Source organism: Crocodylus porosus, unplaced genomic scaffold (assembly GCF_001723895.1).
Source record: "Crocodylus porosus isolate Cpor-Errol unplaced genomic scaffold, CroPor_comp1, whole genome shotgun sequence".
Classification (NCBI taxonomy): domain Eukaryota; kingdom Metazoa; phylum Chordata; order Crocodylia; family Crocodylidae; genus Crocodylus; species Crocodylus porosus.
In genome coordinates, this window is record NW_017728917.1 from 1144352 (window position 1) to 1166498 (window position 22147).

The 22147-nt window shown below is 45.0% G+C and overlaps 1 protein-coding gene across 2 annotated transcripts in view; it reads left to right on the top strand.

The window, feature by feature from the left end:
• SRGAP3 (SLIT-ROBO Rho GTPase activating protein 3) overlaps nt 1-22147 on the top strand; it is a 216260-nt gene that overhangs the window by 46790 nt on the left and 147323 nt on the right. The window lies entirely within an intron of this gene.

Consider the following 22147-nt stretch of genomic DNA (forward strand, 5'->3'; position numbering starts at 1 on the left):
CTCAGGCTAGAAGCTGGGGGGTGCTAGAGCAGCCCTCCCTTCCTTTCCATAGTGCTGAGCTGAGGGGGGCGTGTCCAGACCCCAGCAGAATGCTCTGATTAGGGAGCCTCCCCCTTCCCCACCCCCACTCTTGATAGTAGAGCACTGAGTTACACAGCAGGGAGTTACACAGGGAGTTGTTAGCATTTATCAGCTCATCAGACAAAACAAAAGCCTCTCACTAGTTCAAGCTCTTCTTAAACAACTTTTTCCAAGGAGGAAATGGAGGGACATTACCAGCTACCTGCTGATTAGCTCCAAAAAGCCCTAAGCATGCTGTTCTGTCTGCCTTTGTCCGGTCTTCCACAGCATGGACTGTAGCCACCATGTGGTCTGTTAGCTAATACTGAGAGGTGTCTGTGTAAGGCATGGGGTGGGGGTGGGGATTCCTGCTTCAGCAAGGAGTGATGAGGGGGACGAGAGGAGCAGGAGGAAGCTAGGCAGACCCTGCTGTACCTGCAAGTCTCTGCCAATATTCCTTCTAAGGTGTAGTGGTCCATGAGTGCATTGCTTTGGTCTGCGAACAGCTTAGAGGGGACACTGATGCCTGCTGTGTTTGTTGGAGATCCCAGAGCTAGGCACGTTCAGGAAGAAAGGCTGTGTAGGAAGCAGGCTACTGGGCTTTTCCTTCTAAGGGATGGGATCTACAACTCAGGAGCCTGGCTGCATGCACCGTTGCTGCCTTCCAGTCACCTTGTGGCTGCTTTCCTCGGATCAAGCATAGGGAGGAAGAGGAGGAAAACGTGCAGGAGTCTGGGAAGCTGGGGAACCTTTTGTCTGGCTACTGCCCATGCTCAGGCAGGTTTCTCTCTCTCCAGCACAGCATCGGAGAGAAAGCAGCTACAGAGATCCCCCCCCCATTCCCCTCCCCTCCCGGAAAGAGCCTGGAGCCGATGATGAACATTACAGGGCCTGGCAGGTCAGCTGGTGGGCTTGGCGCACCTCCGAGGTAGCGCTCATGTGAGCCTTGGTAAAACACAACTCCATTCCTGGAGAGTGACTCCCACCTCCCTTGGACTAGCTGCGTGTGGCCATGCCCCCTCTGTCACATTTTGCTTGGTGCAGGCTGCCTGGGCTCTTGTCTCACTCCATCTGGAGCAGCCAGGCAGTCCCCCAAGCCAAAACCCACCAAGAGGGCTCACAGCTCCCCACTGGGACTGTCAGAAATCCATAACCATCACTCCTACCCCCTCCTCCCCTCCGAAAGATCAGGCACCTTCAAGCTGGCAACCTCAAAAAATAAAGGGACTGTTATTAATCTCCCCTTAAAAACCTCTGTTCCAGCCTCTAGCGTGACATCAGGCTGCATCACCTCTGGTTTGGCGAGCCAGTGGTATAGCAATCCTCTGATATAATCACTTGCCTATACGGTCAGGGAAGGGAGCCATGGTGAATGGGCCCCCGGCTGGGCTGGGTTGTGGGACAATCCCCATAGTGCAGGAGGGAGCGGGGCAGCGCCCTGCCCCTACCACACTCCCTCCTGCACTGTTGGGGTCTCAGTCTGCCCCCCCACCAAGGCCAGAGCAACTTACCTGCCTGCGGTTGTCATCCTGACTGGGACTGCGCAGGTATCTCAGTGTGCCGCCCCTTCCCCACTCCTGCAGCAGCCGGTGGCTGGGTTGGGGCAGGTACGCGGCATTAAAAAGTTACTGCATGGCAAGATTTTTTCTTGTATGCAGCTGCACATGCACACAGCTTAGAGGGGACCTTGGTCCCTACCAGAGCTGCAGCCAGGGAGCAGGGGGACAGGGCCAGCCCTGCTGGGCTGGAGCAGACAGCAGACCCCCACCCAGGGTTGCAAAGCAGCTGGGATGCTGGGGGACTCTGGCTTAACTTAAACCAGGAAGGGGTTTGGGACAGATTGCATAAACTGATTTGACCCCAATCAGTTAAGTCTGATACTACATTCAACCAGGTTTATCTCAAACCAGTTTCAGCCATTTTCAGACTGGTTTATATGCACTGAGCTTCTGTTCTGTTACAGGTTTAAACCAGTTTCTGATCATTTAAACCAGTTTATGTGTAACTTCTGTCCCTTAGCCTTAGATAGTTGAAGTTGTATGTTCAAACCACAGTGAAACCAATGCGACTCCTACCCCCCAAATTCTTGGACAGCCTCAAATTCTGTGGTCCAGCGGGAAACTATCCCGAGTTCTACACAAGCCAAGGCCAAGTGAAAAATCCAGCGTGCTTCCAAATGAAGAATAAGCAACTGCACAGCAGCTGTACAGCAGCTTCCTGGACTTCTACTTCCTACAGCAGTGGTAGTGTTAAGAGATGTTTATGGCACGTTTGCACCAGTTTCACCTGGAGCAGATGAAAATACTGTCAGAGGGCACCCAGCCAGTTTGTGGTCTCTTGGCACTGCTGGGGCGATGAAAAGGTGAACCACAAGGGAGCATTTGGTTCCCGAAAAACAACAGGAAAAATATAGGCTCTTCTATACAAAGGCTTACACTATATAGAGAGAGATGCTTTAGTTATATGTACATTTTCGAATGCTAAAGCCGATATGGTTAGAAGCAAAAAGAAATTACAGCTGAGTTAAGGACATAGGTTTTTAAGCAGATGAGAGACAAAACTGAGTCAGCAGAGAGAAAGGATATAAATATTGTGGCTGTTGCAGCAGATACAGCTAGGATAGATGTTAAGGAGCCTGGGTGATTTTTGGATGTTGTTGCAGACCTGTAGGGTATTTTGAAGAGGCATGAGACAGAAGAAGACCAGAGCTGACAATACGAGGGTCCCTACCAAGGTATAAATGAGCATCAAACAAAAGCTTTCTCTAGGAATCCGAAGGGACTGAATAAAACTTAAGGAACTTGCATTTCTCTCAGCCTGGAAATTAGCTTAGCACTTTCACTAGCACTGCCTTGTTCTCAGAGACCCCCACAATGATTATTACTGTGGTTGAGTTTCCAGTACAGCAGGGGATGCTCTGAATGTTAATAAAGCCTCTTGTTTGTCAGTATAATTTGAAAACCACAAGTTCTATGAAAAATGTCATATTCCCCTTAAGTTCACTTCTCAGCCAACAAGTTGGGTGTCCCTTCTCTGGCAGTGTCTTCAATCACATTCTTGTCGTCTCGTTGTTCATTTCATTGTCTTGGAGACTGACAAGAAGCAGCTAATAAATAAAGTGAGGGCCAAGTTAGTGCTGGATTGTGGCAGTCTGCAGGTCATGTGCTATTATCAATCTAATCTGAACAAACAAAATGGGATTTGGACTCATTTAATTATTCCTGATGAGTTGATGATGCCAAATGAGATTGATGTCAGAATGCTCAACAGCAGCGTCCGTAGACCATCACTTGCTATTGGACTTGTGCAGTAGGGCATCTGTGCTTGGAACAGAAGAGTCTGATGTTAGGAAATTGGCCTTTACCAGAATGCAAAGGGAAGTGCCCGACATAAAGAAATATTGAGAGAGAGCGGGAAAGGCTGAACTCCTTCCAAAGGGACGCACAGCATAAAGGCCTGATTCAGCAGTGCTAAGCTTCCCAAACAGAGAAAGCTGATAAGGCCAGCCATGTAAATAAGGGTTGCTGGAACCAGCAGTACAGTTGCAAGCTGCTTCACGGCTCCAAGTGTACCAGCTCGCTAGGGAGAAGTGTGCATGTGCCTGGCACATGACCTGTGAGCCTGCAGCTGTTGCACAGATACTGCAGCTGGAGCAGCAAGAAAGAGGATTGACAGGGATGTGAACAGTGCAGCAGGCAGACAGCTTTAAGAGGAGCAATATTTAGGTGAGGGAGAAGATTGGGAGTTTCAGAGAAATAGCCTTTGAAGGCAAACAAAGAGCAGCCAAACAAGGCAGCATATTGATTGCTAGATAACAAGGGGAGATTTCAGTTATCCTGAAGGGCTTTGCATCTAGATTTGTGGCAAAGGATCTGAGTGGTCCTCTGAAAGAATTAGAGGCTGCCGATCCAAAGTGGTAGGACCGTGGTACGTTTTATAGCTTAGAGGTCGGAGAGCTGCCTTGAGGGACAGCCTGTAAGTCCTGCTGTAGCTGGTGGTGGTCGGAAGAGAAGACTGGAGAGAAGAAACATTTCTGAAAGCATTACACAGTCTTAATCCAGGCAAAGTGTTGGCTCCTGATACCAATAGGTCCTGGAGTTCGTGCCCAGACTAGGGCAGAAATTATTCTAGTATTGCCGGAAGAATTTTCTTGGAAGATTTGTCCCGGGTGAGGTTACTAAGGCTGGAAAGGGTTGGTGATACATATGTAGACATGAATTTTTTTCCCTCTGTTGTACAAGTGAATTTCTGTACAGGCACATATGTACCAATTAATTTTTCCCTCCTCCGTGTGCTGCGTCTTTCAATCCCCAGAATTCCCGTCCTTTTGATCTGCATTCCCTTGTAATCAGCAGAGCTTCCATGAAGGTTAGGCTTCTGTTCATTCCCTTTTATTTCCCTTTTCATATAAACTAGCCCATTCAGCTTGAACATGTCTGGATTTACTGTGTGCCTGGAAACAAGCACCATCAAATGGCATGGGCAACACATTATAGGATGGCTTTCTAGTATCCATGTAAACAATACTGCCTTTGTTGTGAAGGCACAGAACTAGGAGTTAGATTTGGATCCCTTTGTACCACCTATCACCCTCTGTACACCACTTATGGGTTGGGCTTTCAAGTCTTTTAGCCATGCCAGATGCATGTAGATTGGCAGACTCCTAGGGCATGTCCAGATGAACATGCACGTGAGGGTTGCCATGTTTTGGCTGCTGGCCAGACTCTGCCTGCCTGGATCACCGTCACTGCAGCCCTGGGAGGCCCCCAGGACCCCAGGCAGGGCTGTTGGGGCCAGCCTAGGTGATGGCCCTAGCCTTCCCTACCCCACCCAGGGCAACTTACCATGTGCCAGAGTACGTATATAGCGGTGATCCCCAGGGACAAGTAGCAGTGGCACAACTATGTACTGCTACTGTTTGTCCCTAGGGAAACACACGTGCATGCTCATCTGAATATGCCTATACAGCACATATGAGTTATTTATGCCGTTACTATGAAGGTACGATGATAATTGCATCTGCCAAGATGCCACCTGATTTACATAGACTGTAATGGTAGCTTAATTTATCCAGGTGCATAATTTTTGTGCTACATTTTAAAGGTTTGGAAATCAAGTCCCTGTGGTCTTTCTGTTTCAGTTTTCCCAACCGTAATGTGGGACAAGAATACCAGCCTCAGGGGCTACAGCAAGCTTTAAGTAATCCTTGTAACACTCTTCGACATCTCTGCGTGGAGCAGTGATCGAATGCTGTAGTGGTGGCGTTCCTGGTTCTGTGCCAGTGGTGGCCCAGGGAGCAATCTCATACTAATATCTGCACAAACAGATAAGTACAGGGACACTGAAATGACCAAGGACTGTAGATGCCTAACACTGGTACTTCTGTTGACGTGCGGGTGGTTAAATTAATTGCTAGGCTTGGCACCAATAAGGAACCTTTTCCTACTCCTTGGGCATATCTACACAAGACGCTACGTCGCCACAGTGGGGAGCTATGGTGATGTGGCATCAGCGGGCACAAACTGTGATGCCAGTGCTACTTCACAGTAGGGTCGGAAACAACCCGCGTGCTGCTGGGACTGCTCAGTAATGGTGGTTACTGCATAGTCATTTAGTATTTGCTAAAGCAAGGCGGGGGCGCGTGTAGATGCGCCCCTTGTGTTGCATTGGTAGAATTCTTGCGATGTCTCTGACCGCCCCGGATGGGATCATCTGGTGGAGTCTGGTGGGCATTTGCCTGTAGTGATTTTCATCTGGTGTTGAAGGTACGGACAGGGCAGATGGTAGCAGGCACAAATCCTTCCTGCCTTCTCTTAGAAGTCTCTTGCTGACATCTGTGCAGTTTGCAGCCTGGGCTTATCACACGAGAGACAAAATTGGAAGCAGCTACCTGCATCAAGGAGGAGTTTGCAAAAGACAAGAGATCAGCTGTGATTCACAGCGGGAGGGGGAAGGGAAGGGGAGGGGTCCCTGAGCACGGAGGGGAAGTGGGTGGGAATTCTTACCCATTTCGGGGACTTAGAAGTCCCTGGTAGCTGCTCCTGCATTGTCGTCAACTGAAATGGGGTGTGTCCGTGCTACTGCACCTCCTCTAGATCTGCCCCTGTGCGCGATAGCCCATTGAAAGCAGAAGGGAATCTGATGGCATTCTCATGTGGCAAGGGAAGGTATAGTTGCAGGAGGAGACTTAGCATGGGGGCAGGGGGTACAAGCTTGCTGAGGATTCAGGTGCATACTCAGCTTGCTGAAGACCGTGACACCACACCTTATCATCTCTGTGATCTACATTAAAGCTAGTCTGCCTGTGCTTGATGGTTCCTGTGGATCATGTTTCTTTTCTTTCCCAAGGGTCTGCTTATGTGCCCAAGAAAAGTGAAGAAGGAAAGCCATTACATCCGAGGCCAAATTCCTACTCCTCTTCTGTGCATGGCGTTCCCATTTAAGCAGTCTCTTTGGATGGTCACCAAGGAATGGACAGTGGTTGTAAATTTACTTCCCTCCCCCAGCCTCCCCCAATCTTTTGTGGCATTCTTGACCCCGTAGAGCCGTCTCATCCCCAGCTTTTACGTGCTTGTTGTTGCAGACATTTAGTTTGCTCTACACCTAAATCGAGCTGAAGGCCTCATTGTGGTAGGCGTTGTATAAATGAAATGGCAGTCCTGTAAAAGGAAAGAATTCAGGGGCAAAGAGCTTAAGCAGAGCTATGGCTACAAAGATGTTTCCATGAGCTGTTGTCTTTCATTCTCAAAATATCAAAGAAAAAATGAGCAATATTCTTTTTAAGGTAATACTTTAGCTGGATGAATAGTTACCAGCAAATTTTGCGTTCCTTGCTGAATGATTGCAAAGCAAATGTTTGATAATAGTAAGCTGCAGTGACACAATGCTGGAGAGAAAGCTCTGGAGAAATTTGGGCTTGTTTACTTCAGCTATGGTGGCTGGTGCTCAGGCCTTGGGCCAGTCAAGGTCCTGGCATCTTGCAAAGCATCTTCCATTTTCCAGAGCATTTTCTTGACATCTTCCATAAAAAAGATGCCCAGCACTTTCAGAGTAGCTTCATCCCATCCCTTGAACTTTCACACTCAGCCACTTCTGGCTGCCTAACTGACTTAGACTTCCACACCTGAGCGTACAGCCACGAGTGGATAAAACCCCTCATTGAAAGACATTTTGGTTTGGTAACTTGGGGCATTCAACCTTAGAAACTGCTTTGAGGGAATACATTGGAGTGATGGCGCCTTTGTATGCAGATGTGAATCTGCATGCATTTAGGGGTGTGAAATGCCAGCCTAAGATATGGTGTAGATGGATGCAGCTGCATTGAAGTCAATGGACTCTTCACTGATAAATATGTACTCCTGTACTATAAAAAACTGCCTGTTTAGCTATTTATGAAAATTGGTCACCAGAACAGTTGGCGTTCTTGTTGTGAAGCACTTTTGTCTCCAGCTGAGGCTGAAGGAAAAAATAAGCAACTTGATAGCCATCAAACACACTTGTATACTGACTCACTTCCTGTTGTTGTATATCCTGATACCTTTGTCATATTTTACGTGGTCGCCGTTATTAATGCTCTGTGGGGATCTAGCACTTCCCTTTCCCTTGGGTAGCTCTTTGGAGTCATCAGTTTTTAAAATCAGATAGGAAATAACCATGTCTTGAAAACTGGTCCATATTCTAGTCTGGCCCTTGATTTCAAAGGCATTTTGGTGCTGGTATTTGAATTTTTGCTTCATCTGCTTTAGCATAATCTTTAATTCAGTTCATTCTATTCTAGCTCCAGATTTGGGCAATTCCTGTTTTTTTTTTTTTTTTTTTTTACTACATTAGTCTGCATTGCATCTTCACAGGGAGACCCATATCAAGATGTCTTCCAAACAGTCTTCCAACCCATACCATCATTGAACTCAGCCAGTATGCTCTTTGGCCCCTTCCTGTATTGCTGTTATCCCTTGTAATTAAAAGGACTTGGGGTAAATTATTCACAGCACCTAAAGTCCTATTTTCAAAAGTGACTTAGTTATCCAGAGTGGAAGTCAGTGGTTTTTAGATGACTTGCACCTAAATTTTACATCTGGTCCTGTAAGATACTGAGTGCCTCCAATGTCCTGAGTAGACGTTGGGAACAACTGGTTTTGTACAGGATTTAAGCTTTTCTGGGAATGTGTGTTCTCATGTTGTGCCAAAGGAATTTGGTTGTTGAGTTGAGGGGCATCAAGATCAAGCAGTGAGTTAAAAAGCTGGAGCTTTTTTTTTTTTAACGTGTTCAGTGACTTACTGGGGAACCAGTGGTGGGACTGGGAGACACCTGAGGTCCATTTTATTTAAAAAGGAGTGTAGAATTTGTATAATCAGCAACTTCCTTCCCTTCTGTTCCCGGAGAACGCACTGGAAAATGAAGGTTTTTGTTCTTCCTCTTAGGGGTGACGAGGTGCAAGTGTTTTTGGAGGGATTGTAGCCATCTAGGAAATATTGTTCTAGGAATGTGTTGGGTTTTTTTCTTCACTAACTTGAAGAGTGCAATAGCTGGAAAGTGCAGATTTTTAATTGTGTCATTAATCTGAGTAGGTAAGTGAAACTGGAGGAAAATTGGAGAGGCTGAACACCATTAAGCAGTGGAAGCCTCCTCCTTTAAAACAAAGCCCTAAATGTGATGTTGTCACCCTTTTTTATGTGACAAAGCAGAAGGACTTCTCATAGACTTTAATTGGAAGTGCAGTCACACCTAGTGCCACTGACACTCCTATAGGTACCAGCTTCTTCCAGTTTCTCAAGAAACATCTTTTTAATGAGGGACCATGCCCTCGAAGTAACATAGCAACAGTTTTAATTAAGGAGGCTATCAAGGATCTGAGGAAGGTTACACTTTGATAGGAACAGTGTAATGTAACACAACAAGGAAATCTTGTTTACTGCTTCTCAGTGTGTCGGGGGGTTTTTTTAGCCACAGGAATTTGCAAATTGTGGAGACATCACACTGAAGACCTGAGGACACAAATCAATTTAAAGGACTGGACCCTTGCTCTCTTGAATGGTCCTTACCAATAATTGGGGACCTTGTTAGTCATTCTTTGTAATATGGGATGAGAACAGGATTGCAGACTGGTTGTTTGTCTGTTAGTTTTTATTCTGTTTGGCAGGAGGCCGGGCTCCTGCTTACTGTAGCATAATGACTGTGTGTTTGCTCCTCTGCGTCTCTATTGATGGAGTGCTTGGTCTTATCTGAGTTCATATGACTATATTGTCCTGTCCTGAGCTGATCCAGAGAGAATCTAAATACTAATTCACCAGTGACCAGCATTGTCTTTGGCTGGAGGATGCTGTTTTTTATATCCGTGGGAAGCTTTTCGGTTCTTTGTCCATTAAAGGCCAGGAAATCTCTGCTGCTCTGGCATGTGCATACAGTATAGTTTCCAGGTAAGACACTGTTAGGGGATGCAAGGGTTTAAGGAACACTATTGCTGTGTGGTTGCTCTGTGGCAGACCTGTGCCATTTTGATTAAATTAGCTAAAAAATCAAGCCAGCAGCATTTTTTTTAATAGTGAAGCATCGTGGTTGCAGCATAAGGTCTCGACTGATATTACTGCTGATTCCTTTCCTGTAAGGAAGGGAGTTGTGAGATGGATCCAATTTAGCTTCTCTCCTATTTCCTCATGTGAGCACTTAGAACGAATTCCTAATTTACTCAGGAAAGAGACAGCATAATATATTGAGCACCTGCAGGATTTTTTATGACAGTATCTGAAAAAAATCTCTACAAACAGTAACTCTAATACAGCCCTAAAATGTAAGTCCTGTTTCTACAGATGGAGAAAGTGCAGGGAGATTCAGTGGCATGTTGAATCACTGGTAGTATTAGGAGAAGAGCTTAGGACTCTGCCTTCTTCCCTGATCTGACCCTGGACCAAAACTTCAGTAAGGTGTTTTTGAAATGCAGTCTAAATGGTTAGCATGTAGCTACAGTATGCTCTCTCTGGAAAAACAGTGGTTTGACAGACCTAACATCTCACCAGCAGATAAGGATCAAACGGATAAGTGGAGAAAATACTCTTTGAGTAAAGATCAGTTTTCAGCTGGTATTTTCCCCATTTTTGCTCCAAAAGATAGATTGTTGAAGAGAAGGGAGGACTGCTGTAACTCAATATTATTTGTGGGCTTTGCCCCCCTCCCATGTGTCTCTTTTGGCTCAGTGCCCAAAATAAAGCGCAGGATCTTAGGCAGTGCAGGGTTCATATGCATTACACTGATTTTCATCCTTTTGTCAAAGGAAGTAACACAATCAGTTTGAACCAGCGTCCTTGATAGCTTTTCATAATGGAGCCAGGGGTGGTTATTTTTGGTCAGCAGCTGCACACACTCCAATGAACGCAATATTGGCCTATGTGCAGCCTGAGACATGTTCAGTGTCTGTAGCAGATGATGGATTCATGATGAAATTGTAAAGTATTTGGTTCATATCCCAGCTGGCATATGAAGCTCTTCTGAGACCATCTCTCCACACCTGTTGTCGTCTTCTTGCATTCTTTATATTCCAAATCGTTCTGGTTTTTCCTTCTTCAAAACACTGGCAAATAGAGGCTTAGATTTTGGCGTCCAGCAGTATTGTACAGGAGACTACTTGAAAAAGAACAGACCAGCAAATGAAATAGAGATACCGGAATCTGGCTGGTGGGAAGGTGAGTTGTTCAGGAGGAAACATGGTATCAGCCATGTTGAAGGGCATCTATGCATGTGCCCGATGCCTGCTCCGACCCATGCTAATTAGAGCAGACTTGATTAATCGAGTTTGCTGGAACATGCTAATTAGCACTCTCCAGCAGCTTTGGCGTCACATGTATTCAGCATCCTCACACTTCAAAATGGTGGCAGGGGCACTTGAACTAACACCTGTGTAATGAGCTTCAGTTCAAGCACCCCCTGCTGCCGTTTTGAAACGCAGGGCACTGAATACATGAGACAGCGTGGGCACTGTAATTAGATGGGCTCCCGAGAGCTGCTTTAATTAAAGTGCCCCACTCCAGAGCACGTGTAAAGACACCCATGTTGTGACCAACCTAATATTTAAAACTTTGGTGAGCAATGCTTTGTCTGTATCCAGATAGTCTGAGAATTTGGAGGAGGGAAGAACGCTGGTCACTTGTTGGGTGTACCTTTGTTAAGGCTGCATTTGGGAGCTCTGTGGGATGCATATGGCTCATGTACTTTGGTGACCCCATATAAAGAGAGGGTCAAGACTGGAATTGCTTGGGTACAGGGTCTCGTCCTTCATACGATGCAGAATGTGCAGTAAGCTATACCTGGAAATCACCTTTTATGATCAACTCCAAACAAAATCTTACTGTGGCGTTTAGATACTTTTGAGGGCACCTTAGATACAATTTGAAAGTTTGAATACAAGAAGAACTGGGTCCATGCTATTTTTGTTTGGTTTTGCATCACCAAATCCATACATTATTATTACTACTCTTTTCCCCCCACTGAGATGGCTTTGTTATGCTGGATTTACAAACCTCCTAGAATCACTGGGGGAGCAGTGCTCAGGTCACATATTTTCTTCCTTCAGAAAGGCAATAAAAGGTGAAATTACTTATTTGCATTCTTCCCTTTCCATTCTAGGCTAGATTTGGAGCTTCAGCTCCTATACAGAGGAAACAGAGTGCTCTTTCTTAGGTCACAGCATTCCTTGTACAGTATTTCTAACTTTGTTCTTTTATCCTGAAGAAGGGGTAAGAGGCATCCAGGCATGGTGCTGATGTGAGGATGACTTCGTGTGAGAACTTCTGCTGGAGCATTGCCATTGATTCTGTGGGAGTGGATTAAACTTCTTAGTTCAGTGTGTTATAGGAAAACATAAGGGCAATTGCTGATGAGGACAGTATACAGAACGCACTTTACGTTTCCTGTCAATATGTTTATTCTTGGTAGTACAGCAAGTGCACAGTGGGGATAATTATCCAAGAGGACATGAAAGAAAAGTATTTCTAGGTGATTAGGGCATGCTTCACATGATGTGCAGTAATCCCCAGCAAATGCATAGGGCGTGTTGGTTTGGAGGCATGATTTTCTTAAGTGGGTCACTCAACACCATCAATAGCTTTCCCATTGCTCATGCCTGCATTCAGCAGTTATGTTCCAGTTCATTTGGTTTAACTCTTTCTAGACAGGAGGGCTGCCTGGGACATCCTTTTCCTATTTGCTGGTGTCCTAAAGCCTCTGATACAAAAGTCTCAGGCAGGGATTTCCCCGAGGGTAGTTTTATCTAATTTTCTTGTAGAGAAAATATATGCACAAGCTGATATCTACTGCAGCCCCATAGCTCTCATATATTGTAAATCAATAATAAGATTTTTTTCAAAAAGACTTCTTTAGGCACAGGAGTAACTCAGATCAGAAAAGAGGTTGAGTGAATTTATCAAAATTAATTCTTTTGGCTAGCTGGGTGGAGGTTGAAAAGGGGAAGGCACTGGTCTTGTTTCTCAATGTACAGCTTGTACTAGTCTATTTATGTACTTGTACTAAAGCTAAGGATCATGACTGAAATCTGTCAAGCTGCTCTGGATAACTATGGAGAACCTGCTGGGCCTTGGTTATGTTGCCCATCCTTGACATCTGCTTTGGTTGTTCTTTTCTGTTGTGCGCACAGAGCCCAACTGCAGGATGGTAAACAAGCACAATATGTGCATCTCCTTATGGTGCTTTATAAGAGATGTTAAAAATTTAAATTAGAAACTTCTCTGAGCCCTGGGGAGAAGGTGTAACCATCCTCAGGATCCGGATAAGTAGTGACCCAATGTGCAAAGTATTTGTTGCTGGCCACCCATTTGGAAATGACCCATCTCCTTGTTGAACAGTTTGCTTTGTTTTTCAGAGCGAGTGCCTACGTGGGTACTCATTCATTCTTTCATTTACAATGGGAAGCATTGGGCAACCTTAAACATAGGTAGTTCCATCTGCTCCGCCCAGGCATGAATCAGGGAGGGAGCACGAACAGATAAATATTAGAGGACAGAAAGTAATCTCCCAAGAATTCTTTTGGATGAGAGTCAGGGACAGGGCAACATGCTTCTTTTAAGAAATTGTACAGTTTACTCTTCTAGGCAACCTGGCTCATGCCTCTTTTGGCACCCTCTTGCTCAAACATTTCCCCTTGCGTGAACTGCATGTTTACGTTTCCTGCTTTTTATCTCTCTCGTACAACCCAGGGTAGTTGGCTCAGCCCCTACGAAGGAACCTTCAGATGCACGCGGTTCTGTTGGGTTTTTTGGTCTTTATTACGTTGGGTGCTCCTTCTTTCTCACTAGTTTGCAGTTATTGTCTGTAATTTTTTTTTTTTACCCGATAAACTTTTGTCTTTGGAATAAAAGTGGCTGATATGTTACCTGATAGACTTTGGCCACTGTAATCATGCAAACTGCACGTTCCCTGAACAACTCAGTGCTTGGACAATGTTTTAAATGCGGTTGCCATGCCTTGTAAGGCCACCCCGCTCTCTGGTGCTCTTCAGGCATCCAGAGAATCCTCCTAACTACCACCTAATCCATTGGCCCAGATCCTCAGGTGGTGTGAATTGACCCAGATGTCAGCTGAAGATCCAGACTTGGATGTCACTGATCAACACCGACCATTGCCACATGGCGATGTTGCTACGGTGCTATGCTTTAGTACTTCTTTTCAGAGTACTAAAGCATGGTGCAGTAGAGGCAGGTACTGAGCCATGTGTGCAGTGTACAGTCAGATTTTGCCCCTCCATCACCGTAGTGGTGTGCTATACCGGGGAGTGTGCTGCTACAGTGACATCGCTGGTGATCACATGTAGACCGGTGTGACTGCTACGTCACCGTAGCGCGCCGTATGGCGACATAGTGCATCGTTATGTTGCCATAGGCCAACATGTAGATGGACCCTAAGAATAGTAATAATTTATGGATGGAGGCAGCCTGAGGAGGCTTTGTTTTGATCCACCTGAATGTCAGGTTTTGCAGGTGAAACCATCTTGTGTGCCATCATGCAGGATTTCTGCTGCCTTGAATAAGGTCAGTTGGGATCAGCTATCTTTTGTGTAGTTCAAGGCAACAGAGTTGCATGGCAAGCAAACATCAAAAGGACAACTGGAGTGGGATTGGCACTTCCACAACTGAAGAGACTAGACAGGAAGGCTGCACATTGGAGGAACTTCAACTAGTGACCATCTACTGATGAGAAGCCAGTCAGGTTGTATCGTACTACAATGGCAGATGGGCTGGGCTGGTGATAAAAGTAGTGCTGTGGAACAGTTGAGCATTTCTCTTTGCTTAGAGTTGTTTTTTTTTTAACAAACCACTTCCTTATATTATTTTTAGGAGCACAGAATGAAGAGAATGCAGGAAATTAGGCAGCTGTTGTGTCTGGTGTTGAACTTGCCGACTTCTGCATCAGCTAAGCTTCAAATCTGGCTATCCTTTACCTTTGTAATGCATTCTTCATTGCTGTGCCTAGGTACTTTACATATTGCGAGGACTTTATCAGCGTGCAGGGGTTGCTATCTACTAGGAAAATGGCAAAAGAAAATTGGACGGAGCATTGGTAATTGTTGCAGAGCATAACTTTAAGCCTCCTGAGTACACAGCCCCGGCTGTTGCACTGAATCATCTAATCTCTCCTTTCTCATCTGTAAAATGGCATAATGGTCCTTTCCTCTCACAGGGCCTTTGTGAGGCTTAAGTTATTAAGGCTTTGGGAGATGTCGGTGGAAAACAAAGCAGTCAGGAATATTTCAGTGTTGGCTGAAGGTAAGACTTAAAACTATAGGCCAGAAACCAGTTAGTTGCACAGGTCCCTCAGTCACAAGGCACTGCTAGATCACAACCTCCCAGTACAACAATGGCCATAACATTTTGCCTCGTTCCCCCTGGTTTGAGCCCGGTACGTTGTGTTTGTCAGGATGCCTAACGTTCACACTAGTAACCTCATGCTGAAGCCCCATTCTTTTTAATGAACTGTAAAATCTTTCTGTCTGGATTAAGGAACTAAAGGTGTTTGAATGAACCACTTAATGAGCTCCTGCTTGATTCCATGTTAGTGACTCAAGGCGTGACTCACATTCTCAAACAGCTTTCTCTCTCTCTCTCTTTTAGTTTAAATAAATTCTCTTTTGGGTTTGAATAGCCCCAAAACACAGAGCAGGAGTTACGTCATGTAAGAGCATTCACTTTACAGAAAGCCTTTCTTCAGCCAATCATAACAGAAAGACAATACCCCTGAACTGCACATGCTGGGTTTTTCATGCTGGAAGGAGTGGGCAGATATGCCTGTAGAAGTGTTGAAGCCCGCAAAGTTTGCAGCTCATTGAGGCAGCCAGAAGATCAGCTTTCCTGGAGGGGAGGGGAGGAGGGGGAGAGGACAGGACCATCTGCTTTTGAAGCTGCCTTTTGTTCTTAAATTGTGAACAAACTGTGTAACTTTGAATGAGAGAGAATTGCCAAAAAAAGACAAAAACAGGCCTAATGTTTTAACCAGTGCAAAGAAGCCCTTTGCCTCTACCTTGTCTTTGGGGCTGGTTCACAAAACAGGACAGAGGGCAAACCAAAGCAAGAAAGCCCAGTATTGTGTTTTTTCCAGTCCCCTGCATGGTCCATATGACCCCCTTCCTTCTCACGTGGGTAGTAGAGTTGATTCTCCACCATGGCACATTGTCTGTGTGTTGGGGAAACTTTCTTCCCTGAGAAATGGGGCCTATTAACTCTCTTTTTTGTTAATTAAGTTTTTCGGGCTCATGCAATATCGCAAGAGCAGATGGAAGAGCACTTTTTAAACTGCCCCAGTGAGACTCAAAACCTTGTAAGATATGCTTTGACAGAACAGCCCCACCCAGGGAGATTTTAGGGGTGTCCTTGGCATTGGTTTGGGCGTTTCTCCTTCCTATTGTCACGCTTGCAGCCTCATAAGGTTGGGTAGTCTCTCTCTCTCTCTTCCATAACTTTAACCAGGTTTCCAGGTGTGGAGACTTTCTCTCTGAGATGTTCCCATCTAGCGCTTAGTCATCCCAGCTGAGAGCCACAGAAGACTGTGAGACAGCTACCAAACCACTGTGTCCTCGGTTGATGCCCTGGTTTAACATGTGATTGCGCCAAGCCAACGCGCAAAGCATTTCTGCCTTCCTTTTGCTGCTGTTGTCATTTTGTTTTCTGCCAACATTGTGCTGCCTCCTCAGCCTTTTTTTTAACTGCTTAAACTGTTTAAAACATTAGACGCTGGTGTCTGCTTAATGCTCACTGAAGGATTTGCTTGCAGCTACTCCGTCATTATGAGAGCTGCTTAAAAAATAATTAAGGCAGGCGCAGTCTGACAGGGATTTTAGCTCTGGTGTGTGAGGCACTGGCTTCGATGCCTCGTCCTCCAGAAGTAGCTGGTCGTATTGAATTTTCAAGACTGTTTAGATACAGGGGATATGCATTTTATTCTTTGCCAGAGCTGCTGTGGCAGTGCTCGTACCAGTTCTGGAAGGAAGTATAGCAAGGGGGAAGGAATAGGTGCTTTTACCTGGTGAAAGCTGTTGCTTATGAAAGCTTGTGTATCCCCATCTGCGAGGTGAAACTCGACCCTGCCTTTGGGAAAAAGGCAGAAGTGATGGAAGGATTTCTCAAGCTGTTCTGCATTCCCCTGAGTCCCCCTGGGTCTTCCTGTGCCGTGTCCTCGGGGTGTCCAGGCAGGGACACTCCCAGACACCTGCCTGTTCTTGCTAACATGTGCCAGACCTAGAAGGACACCAGTAAAACCACTCCAGGGGCAGCCCCAATCTCTGACTTCAAGCATGCTATAGACTGAGGTCTCACCAACAGCTGCAGGGAGAGGGCTCTGCCTTTCTCAGGGTGTTGCCTGCAAGTGGTAATAGGTGTGCAGCGCGTGTGGGGAACACCCCTCCCCTTGAGTGCGGGGGTGCCATGTGGCTGTACTTATTCATCCCCAGTCCTTGGATTACAACTCCAGATGTACTCACGTAGGACCATGTAGCCCCAACATCACAGCCTATGACACTGAATATGATTTAGTTCCCTTCCCTTGCTGGCACTCATGAAACGGATTACTTTTATGGCAGGTCTCTGGTACAACTCGGTCTCTAGTGCAAATTAAATGTAGTTCATGGAGTTACAACACGGCTGAATTTGGCCTGTTGCGTCTTTGTAAGGCTTGGATGGGTCATCATTTGAGTGCGCCTGGAAGACTATAGAGGGGATGGTGAAGCAGAATAGAATTAGCACCACTCACTTGGCTCCATTCCCTCCTGAGCTATGGATACTCGTCTGCTGTGCTTGCGTATGTGTGCTACTGATATTAAAACAGGCTATACTCAGTGAATGATTGTGCTTCTTCAGGTAAACAGGCTATCAGGGGAAGAAAAGGCCTGATAGGATCTACTCATTAAAGATGATCTAATAGCAGGGGTGTTTGCCAGCAGTCCTGGCCTTGTTCAGATTTGGGTGTATCTGTTCTGATACCTTCTATTGTTCCTGTGTCGTCCTGTGGATGCGGTTGTCATCTTAGTTCCTCAACTGTTGTGTAACAGAGGATCAGATTCCGTTTTGGCGTAACTCCCCTGACTTGGAGGGAGTTATGCAAACAGAGAAGTCACCATAGCAAATCCATGCATTGCTACACAGCTACAATGCTCCATTTCAGCTGTAGTTGCTCATCACTGGGGGCTGGGAAATTGTTGTCCGTGTGTATGATATACATTATATTAGGTATAAGGATTACCTAATAACATGGATGCTAATAGTTTTGCAGAGCACTTCAAAATCTTCTGGGATAAAAAAAGCAAACAACCTGGGGATGAGATGCTACTACTATTAATAATAAATGAAATCCTACAGTGGTTTGGTGTTGGCTTGATGGTACTTGACAGCAGCTGCAATCTTTCTCTTCTTCTGCAGGACTCTTGCTGTAAGAAATAACTGAACCACTAATTCGTTATGATAGCACCATCTCAGGCTACCAGTGATAGGGAAATGCTGTGGTTTTGTGATGAGCAAAGCTTCCTGTTGGAGACAGATGTAGTGACTAAGATGAAATTTGGCAGGTGGGAAGATCATACATAGGACTAGCAGTGGACTGTCTGCTAGGTTATCAATTTGAATTGGGTCCCTGGTGAGTAGCGAGTAGAGATAAGAGACACTGCCTTCACCTCCCCATCTCCAACGCTAATTAGACAGGGGCAGACGCCAGTTGGTTCAGAGCTCTCCAACTGATGGATCTCAAACCATTTTCTAATAGACATATGGCCACATTGCAGAACTCCACTGCAGCTGGCCCCTTGGTGTTGGCAAAGGTGTCAAAGGTGGTTTGCTTCTGAGAACGACGGTTTCTTCAGTCTCTGGGATAGCTAATTTGGTGCTGGTGGGGAGCAGCACTGTGTGGCCTTCCTGTGCATTGCTTTCAGTGCTGTTGCCCATATCTACATAATTTTGGCTTGGCAGGGTTGGGGTTTTTTTGTGAGAAAAGGAACTAGGCATCCAATTTCATTGATGTACCATGGGAGTTTTGGAGCCTACATTTTGTATCTCCTTGTAAAACTGTAGCCTAAATCTGTTTTGCATTCATGTTGCACAAGTATGAGTTCCCTAATGTGACAGCTGGGGAAAGAGAAGGTGCTCTATTCCGATCTTTTCCTGCACCCTGAATATTGCTTATTTTTACATTGAAGGGGGCTTATAATGCCTTTTTTGCACTTTTTCTTGAAACAAACAAACCAAACCCCCCTTCTGCTTTGTTCTGAATGCCAGTTTTCACCTGTTGAATACAGCCGGAGGGTGGAGGAATCACACAGACAGTTTTGAATCTGTGCATTTCATCTGAACTTTTGTTGCGCTCTTTGACTGAAAGAATTTGAGTTTCATTTAATTGCTTCCTAGGTTTCCTGCAGACATCTCTGTTTGAGGTCCAGCAAAGTAAGCTTTTGAGGTTTGCCTGACTGACAGTATATTGAACTTTATGCGGCTCTGTTTGCACTGCCTTCCTTTAAAGTTGTTAATGCGGAACAGAGAACCCTTTGGAAATCACAGAAATGGAAAAATGTAAAGGATTTCTTTAAGGACTGCAATATAGTACCCATCACAGAGCCCAGCCAGGCTTGGGCCTGAAAGCTTCACAAACAATGTTTCCTATCTGGTTTGCTTTTTTGGAAGACACACTGCAGTTCTTTAAGGTATTTATAACCAGCCACTTGCAATCCAGATCTTTAAGAGAAGCTAAAGTCCAGTTCCTTATCATGGCTGATAGCTGCATCCAGTCTGAAGCTCTGGCTTTAAATAGAAGGTTTTCTACTGCTTACCTGTCTTTTATTTTCTCATGGGGGACCAAATCTTGAGGTACTTGTTCAGTTTTCTACTTTGAAGTTCAGTCCATTGGCTGCAGGGGCAGGTTTAGACTCCATTGAAACAAAGGGTGTTGCAGGTCAGAAATGGGGTGCATAGGTAGAGCTGCACAGTGAAGTCCATCAGTGGGTGTATCCAAAGTAGGGGTGGTTTTAATTAATTACCCAAGCCCTAGACTCTCCCATCATTTAAAAGTCAAAGCTCTTACGAAGTGTTTGACAGCAAACAGATTTACGTTTTAAGTCTCTAATGGAGCAACTTTTGAAGTACAGTAGTTATAAATATATCTAAGCAGAAGAAAAGATCCTTAGGTTATGATTAATAAGTGTAAAGTTTTTCAGTTGCAGCCAGAAGCATCTACACATTATTAGGTTGGACAAAGCAGGCGGTGAAGGGCTAGAGGCTTCCCAGCTAGCTGATTCTCTCAGTGGTGGCTGGGGGAAAGTCAATAGCAAATGGAATTGGATTACATTTTCTTTCTGCATGTGCCTCATTACAGTATTTCCAACGATGACAGAGCTTTTCCTTTGATGATGGATGGTCTATAATCCCTACTTGGGAATTGTTCTTTTAACTCGTGCAGTCATGTATTCTGCCTTCTTTATTATTGCCTGGTGCATTTATATGTCAGTGCTGTCTGAGGGCAAATAATGATGGCTGGGCTGTATTTTAAGAGAAGAAGGAAGTCACTGTATCCATATAAGGTACGAAAGTGTCTGAATGGTTTTTACCCTCGAAGTTTCTTCATCTTCAAAGAAGATAAAGAAGGATAAAGATTTTATAAGGATAAAATGTCTTCTCTTTAGTCTGAATTGTTTTCTCCTATTTAGTCTTCACTCAGTTTAGAAATGGAACCTCTACCAACTCCATGTAATATGGGAGAATTATCAGGAAGAATCAATATTTTGTCTTAATACCAATCAGTATATTTGTTCTACACCAAGAAATGCAATTCTGTACCCCCTAGTTTTTTCTATAGAAATGAGTTTCACCAAATGACTATTTTACTTTACTTTACTTTTTTATAATTCTTCTGAGTTTTGGAGCCCTGACTCAGGATTTCTGAGTATCTGAGATTAGCAATGTTGCAGGTATTTAGTGGAAGAGCAGTCGATATGCGGGGAGAGAAGGCATTGTAAAATAAGTATCTGTCTCCATGAGGAGTCTCTTTAAGGCTCAGCGAGGTTCTCTTAGAACATTTTGTTAATGTCTGAAACCATCCCCAGTTACAGAAGTGAAATTAATAGTCCATCTGGCAGAGCATGGAGAGGCAGGGGAAAGGCTTTCATGCCTTTCAATTGGGCTGCATCTCATTAGAGTTGACATTTGAAATCATGTGCTCTACCCTTTGCCTCAGTGGTCTTAGGCTAAGTACAGACAGTCAAAAAAGCCTGAGGCTGAATCAGTTCAGTCTTTGCAGGTTAGTTTAAGATGCAGAGGTTAAACTAAGAAACAACTGCACAGATGTTCACTTTTGATTCAGAAAATGCAGCCACATTCCTGCAGTGGCTCAGGCCAGAAGCCAGGGGGTGCTAGAGCCTGACTCTCTGGCTGTGTGTTCACTTCCTCTTCCTGCTGCCCCTGAGGTCTCTGGGGTTTACAGTCCAGGCTCACAGTAGCAGGACTCTGCAGGATTGTTCATCACTTCGTTCTTCTTCGAGGTGCTTCTGGGTTTTGTAATCCACAGTTGTAGCCAGCACTAAGTTTTTGGCAGGGCAGCTCTGTATTGGGGAATGGGAATTGTAACTCCCCTCCCTGGCCCCAGGCTCCAGTTGGAGTTTGCTGGGGGGAGTCCCTGCCTCCCCCACCATCCTCCAACCTTTCTCCGCAGACAGCCCAGCCCAGCTCAGGGCTGAAAGGCATGCTGGGATGCTGAGGGACAGCGATTTAGCTTGAACCAGGAAGGGGTTTGGGACAGAAGTTTCATAAACTGGTTTGATCCAAATCAGTTAAATCTGGTACCCCATTCAGTCAGCTTTATCTTAAAGCAGTTTCAGCCATTTTGAAATTGGTTTATGTGCATAGAGCTTCTGTTCTGTTACAGGTTTAAATCAGTTTTTGATTACTCAAACTGGTTTATGTGTAATTTCTGTCCCTAGCCTTGGTGATTAACAACTTCACCTTCTTGCCATGTTTTTTTTTTTAACCGGGTCCCCAGAAGACATTGTTATGGGTTATTATTTACTGCATATATTTGCATAGTAATTTTCAATTGAGAAGACAAAGCTCTTCACTCCAAAGACCTTTTATTTTAACTAGATGTGCAGAGAGAGAAGGTGAGAAAAAGGGGGGCAGTGAAGAACAGTTTATTATTGATGCTTTGTATACATTGTCTTCAGATTAGTCTGATTCCCTCTACTTTTGCACACTTGCTTCTGTTGGGCTAACCCGTCTCACATCGGTCTTGTGAATTCTGTCTTGAAAGGAGCATCTCAAGCCTTCAATACGCAGTTCTTCAAGTAGATGGAAATGGAATATGCTGTCATTGTTGAAAGCAAAACCATTTTCAAGTCCGTGAAAGTGACTGGAAGGCCCTGGTGAAAACTGCATTGAGCAGGGCTGGTGGATCAGAAGACCTAATGTGTCTTTACTGGGGTTATTTTCCATGATACTGATGGGAATGCTTTTTTGATCACAAACAATGGAGAGATCTGTGCTAATGCGGTGCAGGTGAAGACCTGTGGAAATGAAACAGTTTCTAGTCATAACATGCTTCCTTGTATGCTGTACGCTTTCC